The 13,840-nt window shown below is 39.7% G+C and overlaps 1 long non-coding RNA gene across 1 annotated transcript; it reads left to right on the top strand.

The window, feature by feature from the left end:
- The first annotated feature begins 600 nt into the window (after positions 1 to 600).
- LOC307115965 lies at positions 601 to 10,105 on the top strand. Its single transcript, XR_013815164.1, has 3 exons — positions 601 to 720; positions 1,019 to 1,114; positions 7,974 to 10,105. It is a non-coding gene; the product is annotated as an uncharacterized lncRNA (long non-coding RNA).
- The last annotated feature ends 3,735 nt before the right edge of the window (positions 10,106 to 13,840 follow it).

Here is a 13,840-nt window from a genome sequence, read left to right as displayed (position 1 = left end):
AACGTTTGTTGGAGAACAGAGGGATGCAGGACAGCAAGCAGCCTTTGGTAGCATCATTTTTGATGACATGGAAAAGTGATTAGGATTTAATTTTCTGGCATATTTATGAGCTTGAGTTTTGATGATATGATTAAGTCACTAAGTTATATTTAAATTCAATTTCAGAAATAGAAGTTTTATAAGATAAACTTTTGAATGATCCAGACTTTTAAAAAATTTATTGAGAGGATGGGAAGGATCTGATCAAGTGTTATGTGCTGAAGATAGATTGTGCTGTGTACTTCAGTGTAGTTTTACTTAGTTGGGAAACACAAATTATCTGGCCTTTGTTTATTCCCAGACCTGAGTGGCTAATGGAAGAGGATAATGCCAAGAGGTAACATTTATAGTTGCAGGCATGTTTAAGAATGATATATGCACCAAGAATAATGTGTGCTCTGATCACTCTTGTTTCTACACTGACCCATCCATGTTGAAGGGTCCAGCATAGCCTATTTTCCCAAGCAATTTCCTTACTGAATTGCTTTCTCCATTTTCTTTTATTCTAAGATTTTGTCCATTAATATCCCAAATAGTATATTTATCTCTGGTTTCAGGGCTTGAAGTTTGAAGATGTGGCCATTTTCTTCTCTCAAAAGGAGTGGGAATGCTTGTACTCTACCCAAAAGGATTTGTACAGAGATATAATGTTGGAAAATTATAACAACCTGATCTCACTGGGTAAGTTTATCTGCCCCTCAAAATTCAGAATTGGCCTTCTGGAATTTTTATGTTCTTTGTTATCAATTTCTTGTGAGTGCTTTTTCAAGTGCCTGGCTGAATTAATGATTCTTGCTTACCAAAGAATAGTTGTTTCTTGTGAAGTTAAAACTTGGCTGCTCCATTTTACAACTTTATCTTTTTCATTCCTCTGACCTTCACCCTTAAACTACTTACACTTCTTTCTTGATAATCATGGATTGATTTTAATTCTGGGACACCCACAACATCCTTTTTTTTTTTTTTTTACCTTGAGCAGGACTTTCTGATTCTAAGCCAGATGTGATCTCCTTATTGGAACAGGGGAAAGAACCCTGGATTGTTAAAAAGAAGGAGGCAAAAGAATGGTGCCCAGGTGAGTGATGGTGACTTGTATGGAGAAGGCCATGGCAGGTGTGACTGTGAGAAGGCAGCATTTCTGAGATGTTGGGAGGAAGCTCCCTGAAAAAGCCTGAGATCTCAAGACTGCTTTCGCTGTGTCCCATAGATTTTGGATTGTTGTGTTTCCATTGTCATTTGTTGCCATGATGTTTTTTATTTCTTCCTTGATCTCTCTGGTAACCCAGTCATTGTTTAATAGCATGCTGTTTAGTCTCCATGTGTTAGATTTTTTTGGATTGTTTTTATTGTAGTTGATTTCCAGTTTTATACCACTGTGATCTGAGAAGATAACTCGGTATGATTTCTATCTTCTTGAATTTGAAGAGACTTTGCCTATGTCCCAGCTTATGGTCTATCTTTGAAAATAGTCCGTGTGCACTTGAGAAGAATGTATATTCTGTGGCTTTGGGGTGAAATGTTCTGAAAATGTCAATTAATTCCATCTGGTCTAATGAGTCATTTAGGATTGATGTTTCATTGCTGATTTTTTTGTTTAGAGGATTTGTCCAATGATGATAGTGGGGTATTAAAGTCTCCCACTCTGAGTGTATTGCTGTTAATCTCTCCCTTGATATCCTCTAGGAGTTCTTTTATGTATTTGGGTGCTCCTGTATTGTGTGTGTATATGTTTACCAGAGTTATTTCTTCTTGTTGGATTGCTCCCTTTAGTATTATGAAGTGGCCTTCATTATCTCTTGTTATGTCCTTCACTTGTCTTCTCCCAAGCAGTAACCGCCCGGATAGCTAATGTCTACATGAGATAGAGGACCTCCGCAGTATGAGGGAATGACCCAGACAGGAAGCTGGGGTGCCTGTCTTCTGAGCTCTAACCCCAGAGTCCCCAACCCTGGCTTTTACTCACATAGCTCCCGTCAACTGCCCTCCCTCTGCCGGAGCCCAAGATGAGTGGCTACACACAAAATTTTTTGCCATGGCCCTTTAAGAGGGTGCCTGTATTTCCAGCCTTCTCTCCCTGGCAGACAGCAACCCTGCTGCTTTTCACTGCCAGATGTTATGTGGCTACCTTTCTCAGTTCTGGTGCTCTCTTCCAGGGAGTCCAGCTTGGGGATTAGACCCCAGAGTTGTCAGTGGAAACGCCCCATAGCTGAGATATCTCTCCTGAACGTCAGGTGCTGTCTGTGGGAGCTTGGCCACTCCTTTCACGCCTCTTCCCTTCCATTCAATCTCAATGAGGTCTCCTCTTTCCATCCTTGGTTATTTTGGTTATCCAGCTAGTCTTCAGTTGATTATTCAAAGTGTGTGTGTGTGTGTGTGTGTGTGTGTGTGTTTGTGTTTTGTGATTACAGTTTGGTCCTGGGAGCATTCACTTACTCCACTGTCATTTTTCGGGCCTGGTTAGTACTTGGATGGGATACTCCACTGTCATTTTTAACTTATACTTTATATATGACTTTCTTTGGTTCTTTCAGCAAATATGTATATTAATAATAGCTTAGTTCAAGTGTTTGCCTAAGTAAGTGCATTAACTGTGCTCCTTCAGGGATATTGTCTGTTGGTTCCTTTTTGTTTTCTGTGTATGTGGCATGTTCCCTGTATCTTTGTATGTCTCATCTTTTTTGGCAAATGTAGACATTTTGGATAATGTATTGTCACAGGTCTGGTATCTTTAGTTGTTGTTTCCTTGATTTGTTTTTTAGTTGTTTTATTTCTTTGATTTAGCACTTTTCTTTGGCTAATTTTGTCCCGCCTGTTCTCTGTAGTTTGCAGCCTCTAAGTTTTACAGTAGCTTTTTTTTTTAAGTTCTTGTTTTTATTTTTTAGCTTGGTTTCCTGGGGGTTACTCATGGGTCATTGTAAATTGGTGGTAAGTCAATGATTGGTTAGAAGATTTCTTTAAATGCCTTGCCTATATTTCTTCTACCCTTTGCAAAGGAAATCTATGTGAGAAAGCTGACCTTAAAACTTTAGGCAACTTACATTACAGTCTTAGCATGCACTTTATAATTTCACAGGACCTCAAAGTTAGGCAAATATGAATGATTGGGCTTTTTAAAAAATATATTTTTATTGATTTCAGAGAGGAAGGAAGAGGGAGAGAGAGATAGAAACATCCATGATGAGAGAGAATCATGAATCGGCGGCCTCCTGCAAGTCCCCCACTGGGGATTGAGCCCATAACCAGGGCATGTGCCCTTGACTGGAATTGAACCTGGGACCTTTCAGTTCGCAGGCCGACGCTCTATCCACAGCCAAACCAGCTAGGGCTGATTGGGCTTTTTATATTCCTAGGAACCTGTTGGAAATTTTTAGTTTTCTGTGGTCACCTAGTTCTTAAGATTTCCTTTCAAATTCCCCTCTTGTTATTGGTTGCCCCAACTGAAATTAGAGCCTTAGTCAGCTCCTATGTTGCCATTGCTTGCTATTGTTTTCAGTAATGCTGTGGGATAGAACTTCCCATCCCTCCACTCTCCCATCCTAGTTGAGCCCTGATTCAAATTAAATAGTAACAACAACTTGGGAATATATTTTCCAGAGAGCTATAAGTTCTGAAAAAATATTGGATGGATTGTGGTGCTTTTAATGGGACTCCAGAAGAGATCAGACTTATCCATTGGCTGCAAATCGGCTATCAGCTGTGTCAATGAGCTGGTGAAAGGGGAAATGGGAATAGCCCCACAATTTTAAATTAAAATATCAGATCCTAATTATCTCCCCAAGTTTGCTTGTTTGTTTCTTTGCAGTCTTTTTATTGTTTTTGTAGGAAAATGTAAGTTTACCAAGGTTCCCACTCTGAAATCAATCTCCTGTCTTCTGTTTTGCATTTAGAGTTATCTATTGGTCAACATTCAACAATTTCTTATTGCTTATACAACAGTGAAAAAAGTGAAAGGCCCTGTCTCATGAAGTTTATTGTACTTCCAGTGGGAAAAAAATGGACAAAGTAGATACATATGTAATGTTATTTAAATAACAGTACATTTTGAAGAAAAAAAAATCTTACTTCATTTAAGTTAGAGAATGGTGAGAGGTGATTCTGTAATATTGGATTGTGTTGGGGATGGTCCTCTGAAGAAATAATATTGGAGCCAGGGGCGACCTGAAAGCAGGGAGAAAAGGAGATTTCTGAAGATGCAGCAGGGAGGGAGTGTCAAGGGAGAGAGAACAATAAGCACAAAAGCTCTGGAGAGAAAATGGGCTTCATGAATTGAGTATCAGCAAGAAGCCAGTATAGGAGTTAAGATATAGTTTTGTTGTGTGTTACAGACATCCAGATTACAGTAGTTTTGACCCATAAAATTTCATTTTACTCTTGTACCAGTTTGTAAGTTGAGGATTCAGAGCTATAGGAGCTCATTTCCACCCCGCCTCAGGTTCTAGTAATGAAGGTGTGGCCTTCACCTATCTAGTGCATGAGGGGTCATCACAAGATTCAACTATAAGATTGTTTTCCCCAATATTTAAAGTAACATCATCTTCTGACATCTGATGTCTGGAATATGGGGGTTCATGGTCTAATTTTTTTTATTGTTTTTATTGTTTGAAAATCTTCATAATAATGTCAGGGAAATAGTTACTTGGCATATGATGAAAGTGCACTATAAAAGAGTGATGAGGGTTCTATTTTATAAAGAGTAATCTCATAAGTTGCCATTTGATTAGAGGTCAGAATGAAGTAATTGAATAAGTCATATTGATATCTTAGGGAAGATATTTCCAGGCAGAGATTCTGAAGCAGGGGTGTGTTTGACAAGTTTGAAGAACATCTCATTGGTCAAGAGCAAGAGCAGAGTCAGCTAAAGGGAGGAGATAGGCAATGAGGTCAGAAAGGTAATGCAAAAATTCAGGGAAGACACTGTAGACCACATAAAAACTTTTATTTTTACTCTTCCTGAGAAAGAAATTCAGTGGAGGTTTTTGAGCAGAAGAATGATATGATCTAATTTATCTTAACAAGGATACGCTAGTTATTGTATTAGGCATGAAATATTAGGAAGGCAACAGTGAAAGTAGGGAGACCCATTATGATAGTACTAGAGGCCCGGTGCACGAAATTCATGCATTGCGGGGGGGGGGGGTCCTCAGCGCAGCTTGCACCCTCTCACAATCTGGGACCCATGGCTCCTAACAGCTCACTTGCCTGCCTGATCGCCCCTAACCACCTCTGCCTGCCTGCCTGATCGTCCCTAAGCACTCTTCATGCCTGTCTGATGCTCCTAACTGCTCACCTGCCTGCCTGATTGTCCCTAACTGCTTGCTTGCCTACCTGATCACCTCTAACCACTCACCTGCCTGCCTGATCGCCCCTAACCTCCTCTGCCTGCCTGCCTGCCTGATTGCCCCTAACCGTCTCTGCCTTGGCCCCCGCCACTGCAGCTTCATCCAGAAGGACATCGGAATGACATCTGGAAGGTTGTTCAGCTAACCTGTCTAATTAGCATATTATACTTTTATTATTATAGACTAGAAGCCCGGTGCATGAAATTCGTGCACGGCAGGGGGTTGTCCCTCAGCCCAGCCTGTATCCTCTCCAATCTGGGACTCCTGGAGGGATGTCCGACTGCCCGTTTAGGCCCGATCCCACCGGGATCGGGCCTAAACGGGCAGTCGGACATCCCTCTCACAATCCAGGACTGCTGGCTCCCAACTGCCTGCCTTCCTGATTGCCCCTAACCGCTTCTGCCTGCCAGCCTGATCACCCCCTAACCACTCCGCTGCCAGCCTGGTTGATGCTTAACTGCTCCCCTGCCAGCCTGTTTGCCCCCAACTTCCCTCTCCTGCAGGGTTGATCACCTCCAACTGCCCTCCCTTGCAAGCCTGGTCCCTCTCAACTGCCCTCCCTTGCAGGCCTGGTCCCTCACAACTGCCCTCCCTTGCAGGCCGGGTGCCTCCCAACTGTCCTCCCCTGCTGGCCATCTTGTGGTGGCCATCTTGTGTCCACATGGGGGCAGGATCTTTGACCACATGGGGCAGCTATATTGTGTGTTGCAGTGATGATCAATCTGTATATTACTCTTTTATTAAATAGGATAGAGGCCTGGTGCACGGGTGGGGGCCAGCTGGTTTGCCCTGAAGGGTGTCACAGATAAGGGTGGGGGTTCCCTTGGGGTGTGCGGCGGCCTGAGCGAGGGGCCTGTGGTGGTTTGCAGGCCGGCCACGCCCCCTGGCAACCCAAGGGGAGGCCCTGGTATCTGGAATTTATTTTCCTTCTACAATTGAAACTTTGTAGCCTGGAGCGGAGCCAAGCCTGGGGCTCTGGCAGCCATTTCTGTGGCAGTTAATTCACCTTCTACAATTGAAACTTTGTAGCCTTAAGCGGGTGAGCCCGGCCAGGGTGTGCGGAAAGCTTTGCTTCCCCTGTTGCCGCCGGCAACCCTGGCCTGCTCTCTCAAGCTCCATTCTGCCGCCATTTGTTTGAATTTGTTTACCTTCTATAATTGAAACTTTGTAGCTTGAGTGGAGGCTTAGGCCTGCAACGGCTATGGAAAGCTTGGCTTGCTCTGTTACCTGGGAAACCTTGTTCTCTGTGGCTGTAGCCATCTTGGATTGGGGTTAATTTGCATACTCGCCCTGATTGGTTGGTGGGCGTGGCTTGGCTGGTGGGCATGGCTTATGTAGCGGAGTGATGGTTAATTTGCATATTACCATTTTATTAGAGAGGATGTTAATCTTAGTATGGTTGGACAGGTGGTAAAGATACTGATAGAAGTAGTCATAATCTGGATATATTTTGAGGCTAGAAATGGGAGGACTTGCTGTTAGTTGTAATGTCCTACTCCTTTAGATTCTTGTTTAGTTGATCTTAGACGGTTCCTCGACATTGTATTTTACAAGTTCCTCAGCTGATTCAGCTTCTTACCAGAGGTGAAGAACCATTTTTTTAAATTAATTTTTTTTTTAATCTTTATTGTTAAAAGTATTACAGATGTCCCCTTTTTATCCCCATTGACACCCTCCACCCTACCCCCAGATCTACCACCTCCTATGTCCATGGGTTATGCATATAATTTCTTTGGTTAATCTGTGTCCTCTTTGGAGAATATTTGACAGGAATGGAGTAAGGAATGGAGTAAAGACAGTCTCTTCAATAAATGTGTTGGGATAAATTTACAGGTACATGCAAAAAAAAAAAAAAATGAAACTAGACCACCAACTTACACCATACACAAAAATAAACTAAAAATAGATAAAAGACTTAAATGTAAGTCTGAAACCATAAAAATCCTAGAGAAAACCATAGGTAGCAAAATTTCAGACATCTCTTATAGCAATACTAGAGGCCCAATGCACGAAATTCGTGCAAGGGGCTCGGCTCTCGCAGCCATGGCAGCTGCCCTCAGCCCACAGCCCTGGCTTCATCCAAAAGGTCATTCGGCTGTCCAGTCTAATTAGCATAGATGTTATTATTATAGATGTTTGCCAATACATTTTCTAGGGCAAGGGAAACAAAGGAAAATGTAAACAAATGGGACTACATCAAAATAAAAAGCTTCTGCACAGTAAAAGAAACCAATAACAAAATGAAAAGGGATCCCACGATATGGGTGAGCATATATATCAGTGATACATCTGACAAGAGGTTAATTTCCAAAATATATAAAGAACTCATACAACTTAACAAAAGGAAGACAGGTAATTCAATTTAAAAAATGGGTGAAGGACCTAAATAGACACTTCTCCAAAGAACTACTACTTCTGTAAGTCCACCTCATTTTCTCTGTTCTCATTTTCCCCTGCCCCCTGTGGTTTTTTTTAATTGCAAAGCAATCTTAAGAGCTATTTATTTGCTATTTTTAGTTTGTAATTTCTACCTTAGAAAAGCTTTCCTTTTTTCCTGCAATAAAAAATACCTCCTATTTTCTTGTTATCTTACAGATTGGGAGTCCAGAAGAGAAACCAAGAATTTGTCTCCAAAGGAGGGCAGTTATGAAATTAAATCATTGCAACCAAAGATAACAAAAAGACCTATAAGTTCTAACCTTGTGTGCACCAGGGTCAAAGATAATAGTGAAATCAAATGCTACTTGGAGAAACAACAGGATGGACATTTCAGACCAGTGGTAATGACCTCTGAAGAAAGGTCTCCTTCTATTCAGTGTACAGTCAATAGACTTCCTCAGATAATTCATACTGGAGTGAAATGTGAATGCAAGAAATGTAAGGAAGCTTTCAGTTACCAAGCATACCCCCTCCAACATGAAAGCAGTCATAATAAGGAAAAAAGCTCTAAATGTGGAGACTATGGTAAAGCCTTTAATAGTAGATCAGACTTGATTAAACATCAAAGAATTCATGAAAGAAAGAAAAGTAATGAACATGAGAAATGTGCCTTTATTCATGACTCTGAAAGTACTAAACCTCAGAGCATTAATATTGGTGAGAAAGCTCATAAATGTAAAGAATGTGGGAAAGCCTTTCATTCTAGCTCACAACTTACAAAACATCAAAGGATTCATATTGGTGAGAAACCCTATAAATGTAAGGAGTGTGAGAAGGCATTTCCATCTACCTCACAACTTAATTTACATCAGAGAATTCATACAGATGAGAAATACTATGAATGTAAGGAATGTGGAAAAGCCTTCACTCGTCCCTCACACCTTTTTCGACATCAGAGAATCCATACAGGTGAGAAACCCCATAAATGTAAGGAATGTGGTAAAGCTTTTCGTTATGATACACAGCTTAGTCTTCATCAAATAATTCATACTGGTGAAAGACGCTATGAATGTAAAGAATGTGGAAAGGCATATAGTTGTGCCTCACAACTGAATCTGCATCAAAGAATTCACACTGGTGAGAAACCCCATAAATGTAAGGAGTGTGGGAAAGCTTTTATCTCTGATTCACATCTTATTCGACATCAGAGTGTTCATACTGGTGAGAAACCATATAAATGTAAGGAATGTGGGAAGTCCTTTCGCCGTGGCTCAGAACTTACTCGACATCAGAGAGCTCACAGTGGTGAGAAACCCTATAAATGTAAGGAATGTGGAATGGCTTTTACTTGTAGCACAGAACTTATTCGACATAAAAAAATTCACACTGGTGAGAGACCCCATAAATGTAAGGAATGTGAGAAGGCTTTTATTAGAAGGTCAGAACTTATTCATCACCAGAGAAGTCATACTGGTGAAAAACCATATGAGTGTAAGGAATGTGGGAAGGCCTTTGGTCGCAGCTCAGAACTTAATCGACACCAGAAAATTCACACTGGTGAGAAACCTTATGAATGTAAGCAATGTGGAAAAGCCTTTATTCGTGGCTCACACCTTAGTCAACATCAAAAAATTCATGCAGCATAGAGGAATGAAGACATGAGGGAAGGTTCAGAATTTAATTGTAATCTGAAGTTCATACTAGTAAAATAGAAACAAACAAAACCCCCTGTGATTATAAGGAATGTGGGAAAGCAGTTGAGGATAATAATTTAATAACAGAGTTTGTACTGTGGATATAAAGTCTTTATTTAAGGGCCACAATTTATCGAGCATTTGTTACTGATGAGAAACCTTCTAAGTGTTAGGAATTGGAAGCGTTTATTTGTGTTTTAAAATTCATTTGATATCAGAGTTCAATTGGTGCATGAGCAAAAACCTTCATGAATGTAAGGAAAGTGTGAAGGCAGCAAATATGTTAGAGACATTAATCATTTAAATCTTTCTCAATATCAGGGTCATTAACCTTTAGGGAAATAAAAGATTTATAATTTAAATGGCATATATATGGGACACCAATTTGCTTTAGCTAACAAGTTATTTATCTGATAGTCACACTTAATGAAGGCTATATTAATATTAAAATTGTAGAAAATTAGTTTACCCTGCCCAAATCTTGTTCAGATTTGCAAACTCATTTTCTAAAATTAACTTGAACTGAATCAGAGTGGGAAAGGATTTAACCAATATTTAGTCTTTATTTGCCTTCACCACTATAACTTATATTTTATAGGGCAAATTATTTAACTATGTCTAAGTTTTCTCATAAGTTGGTAATATTAACACCATATTTTTAGTAGCATTGTGAAGATTAAATAATTACATTATATCCCATAGAACAGTGTCTGTATTGTATTGAAAGTCTGCTAGATAAGAGTTGCCTTTATTATTAATAAGCATTTTTATTTTCATAAGTGTGTATTACTGGAGATTATACAAGAGGAAAGCCTCTGGGGTTCAGTGACTATATGAACATCTTAATCCATGCCTTTATTGAAGAATGGTAAGTAATTCCTTCTGGAGAAAAATTTAAAAACAAACTTTTGTCATAGCTTACATTTTTGTCCCATCAGAAGATTCATAATGTAAAGAACCCCAGTAGAATAAAAGTGGGTAGCTCTGAGGTCAGGGTGAAGACCTGGATGATATATTAAGACATTAAAAAAAATTACATAGGGCACACCATATGGCTTCTGTTCTGGATAATTAGAAAATAACAAAGCCTTAGTCTAAATGCATTTTTTTCTATATGGAAATTTAAAATATAACTATAAATATTTTTATATTAAAAGGCAAATTATCATTAGTAATGAATGACAAAGAGAAGACTACATGTTGAAATTTGCAGGATACAGCAATGCAATACTTGAGGAAAATTTACTTCTTTCAATATGTATAGGAAACAGGAAAAATTAAGGCCAGGATTCTTTCCCACTTACCTATACTTGGTGCATTGCCCATTCCCTATTCCTGGTAGGTTCCCAGTAAACATTGTTGATCAAAGGAATAAGAGAATGAATGAATAAGCATTTGACCCTCATATGTTGAAAAGTTCTAACAAAATAAATATAGAGCCAAAAAAAAAACTTGAAAACATTTTTTTTTAAATAAAAAACACTGTATCCTATAAAGAAAAAAACAATTCATGAATAAGAGAGGGTATATAATTACAAAAGTGGAGGATATTTAAAGGAATAAGACAATATTATTGTGGCTGATACTGTTGATTGCCTATTCATTGGTATTAACTATTCTCCCTTTGCCAGGGTGACCTGCCACCCACTTAAGTCTAAATGCGAGATGCTTGCTAACATCTTGGCATATGTATACCAGTCCTGGCCATAGGAGAATTGAGCAAAAGTCTGCAAGTGAGCTTCAGTTAAGTTTTCTTTCCTAACAAAATAGGAGGAAATGGTCTTCTTTTATACAGAATGCATGTCTATATGTCTGTGTGATATCTGGAATTGTGGCCATTTTGCAACCAGAGAGGTAAGAGACAGATTGGCATGGGATAGGTGGGAATTACCTTTGTCCTTAACATTGTTGAGCTGATGAAACAATTCAGAGCTGCCCTATTCCTAGATTTGTGTGAAAAAGAAACTCCATCATATCTGTTATAAGTTTATACTCAACTTTTTATAATATATCTGAGTCTCAGGAAAAAATATTTTTATAAATATATATACACACACATTTATTCAACTTTAGTAAGATGGGACATTATTTATATTAATCTTTTTATAGTATAACCAATTGTGGAAAAGCATTACTTTCTTAAACATTAATACCTTGGACATATTTCAGGTATGGTTTCAGAGCACTACAATATATTGAATATGGAATTAAAGTGAGTCATGATCCTTTTGCTTTTGGAGAGTCTTGCCTTCAATTTGTAAAAAAAAAAAAAAAAAAAAAGGCAACATCTGTGACATGCAGTAAAGCAAACCACAATATGCCTATATGTGTATATGCACATTCAATTGTTTGTTTTTTTCCTTTTCATTTTTTTTATTAAGGTATTATATGTGTACATATCTTACCATTGCCCACCGCCCCCCCCCCCCCACTCCCAAACATGCCCTCACCCCCCGGAGTTTTGTGTCTATTGGTTATGCTTATATGTATGCATACAAGTCCTTCGGTTGATCTCTTATCTCCCCCACCTCTCCCTAACCTTCCCGCTGTAATTTGACAGTCTGTTTGATGTTTTACTGTCTCTGTATCTATCTTTTTGTTCATCAGTTTATAGTGTTCTTTATTATCCATAAATGAGTGAGATCATGTGGTATTTTTCTTTCATTGACTGGCTTATTTCACTTAGCATAATGTTCTACAATTCCATCCAGGTTGCTGTGAATGGTAAGAATTCCTTCTTTTTTATGGCAGCATAGTATTCCATTGTGTAGATGTACCATAGTTTTCTGATCCAGTCATCTGCTGACAGGCACCTAGGCTGTTTCCAAATCTTAGCTATTGTAAATTGTGCTATACACATTCAATTGTGATTTGGTAATTCATAGGAAATGTGTGTTTAGAGTATTTTGCAGTGTGCCTATCTATATTCAGCTTTTTACAGTTGTCTGAAATCCTAGAAAAGTACTATTTTCCTGAATAAAGTAAGAATCAAGAAAAAACTAAAGAACTACACCGTGTTATTCCTCTATTACCAGAGAATCTTACACATAAAGTCTTCTAAGTGTTCAATATACAAAGCCATAGTTATAAGGCTAGCATAACCCGTTGACCAAATTTGAGTAAGGAAAGTATCCAAATCAGCTATAAAAAATAATACATTGTATTCATCGTATATGAATATTCTAATTAGAATACCAAGTCAAATCTAGCAGTCTAATAGAAAAGTAATAGGATTTTTTAAATCCAGAATAAAGTGACCTGACCTGTCCAGTTTGAAAATGTAATGTGTAAAGAGAACCAAGATAGTGGTATAGGTGTCAGTACACACCACTCCTATAACCACATCAAAATGTCAACTAAAATATAGAACAACCATTACTTAGAACCACCTGAAAGCTAGCTGAAAGCGTCTTTACTTCTCTAGTTCTACAACTAGAGAAGTAAAGAAGTAAGCACATTGAGTCTGTGCAGAAGGGGCACAGGCATGGAATGGGCTGGTCCAACAACCATGTGTGCCCTTTTTTTTTTAACTGGGAGGGAGATCGTTGCTGAGGAGGCTGCCCGTCAGGAGCAAGGGGTCCCAGCCCAGGGTTCCAGAGCTGGGAAGAGAAGTCCCATAATTACAGGCTATAAAGACCAGTGGGGATTGGAGCTGCATGATATAGAGGTTGCTAGAGACTCAGGTGTTCCTTTTAAAGGGCCAGTGCACAAACTTACTCAGACTCAATCCCTCTGACCTCCAGTATTGGCAGCTTTAGGGGACCCAGACACATATTGGAACTGGATTGTCTGGCATCAGGGCAGGAACTTAGGGCCAGCTTAATCCCAGATGCGGGTGCTTGCAGGGGTCATTGTTCCTGTGCTGGGACTTCCCCTGTTGCAGAGCTGAGTGGCGGGGTCCATATCTGTGTCTCCCATCAGCCTGGCTTAAACTGTTTGCCCTGATGATTTCCTGAGATCCCATCCAATTTGCAGCCCCACCCACGCTGTTTGCAGCTGTTTTTCAATATGAATGTCCTGTCCTAGTTCAAGCTTCAGACTTCGCTAAAATCTCTCAAAAAGCTGCAGATATTATCAGCATGCTCCAAACCTATTAATAAAAGGCCAAGACCTGGCACTAGCACCAGTCTGCTTTGCTTCACAGCTGGGCCTCACCTGGGCACTTCCAAGCACAATACAAATAGCATCATTTGCAGATCTCATCCTGCTAAGTGGCCCAAGGCAGTGGCTGACTGACCCTCCCTGAAGGCCTTAGAGCCAGTGCACCTGGTGGACAGCTTCAGATCACACCAGAATACAACTCTACACATCCATAAGTGACGCCCTCAAGGAGCAGACACAGTGAGCACCAAAGCCCCCCTGAAGCACGTCCTACGCTATAGAGGTGTT

Source organism: Cnephaeus nilssonii (genome assembly GCF_951640355.1).
Source record: "Cnephaeus nilssonii genome assembly, chromosome: 20".
Lineage (NCBI taxonomy): Eukaryota > Metazoa > Chordata > Mammalia > Chiroptera > Vespertilionidae > Cnephaeus > Cnephaeus nilssonii.
The sequence above is the reverse complement of the archived record's forward strand: the minus strand, read 5'-3'. Positions and strand labels throughout refer to the sequence as shown.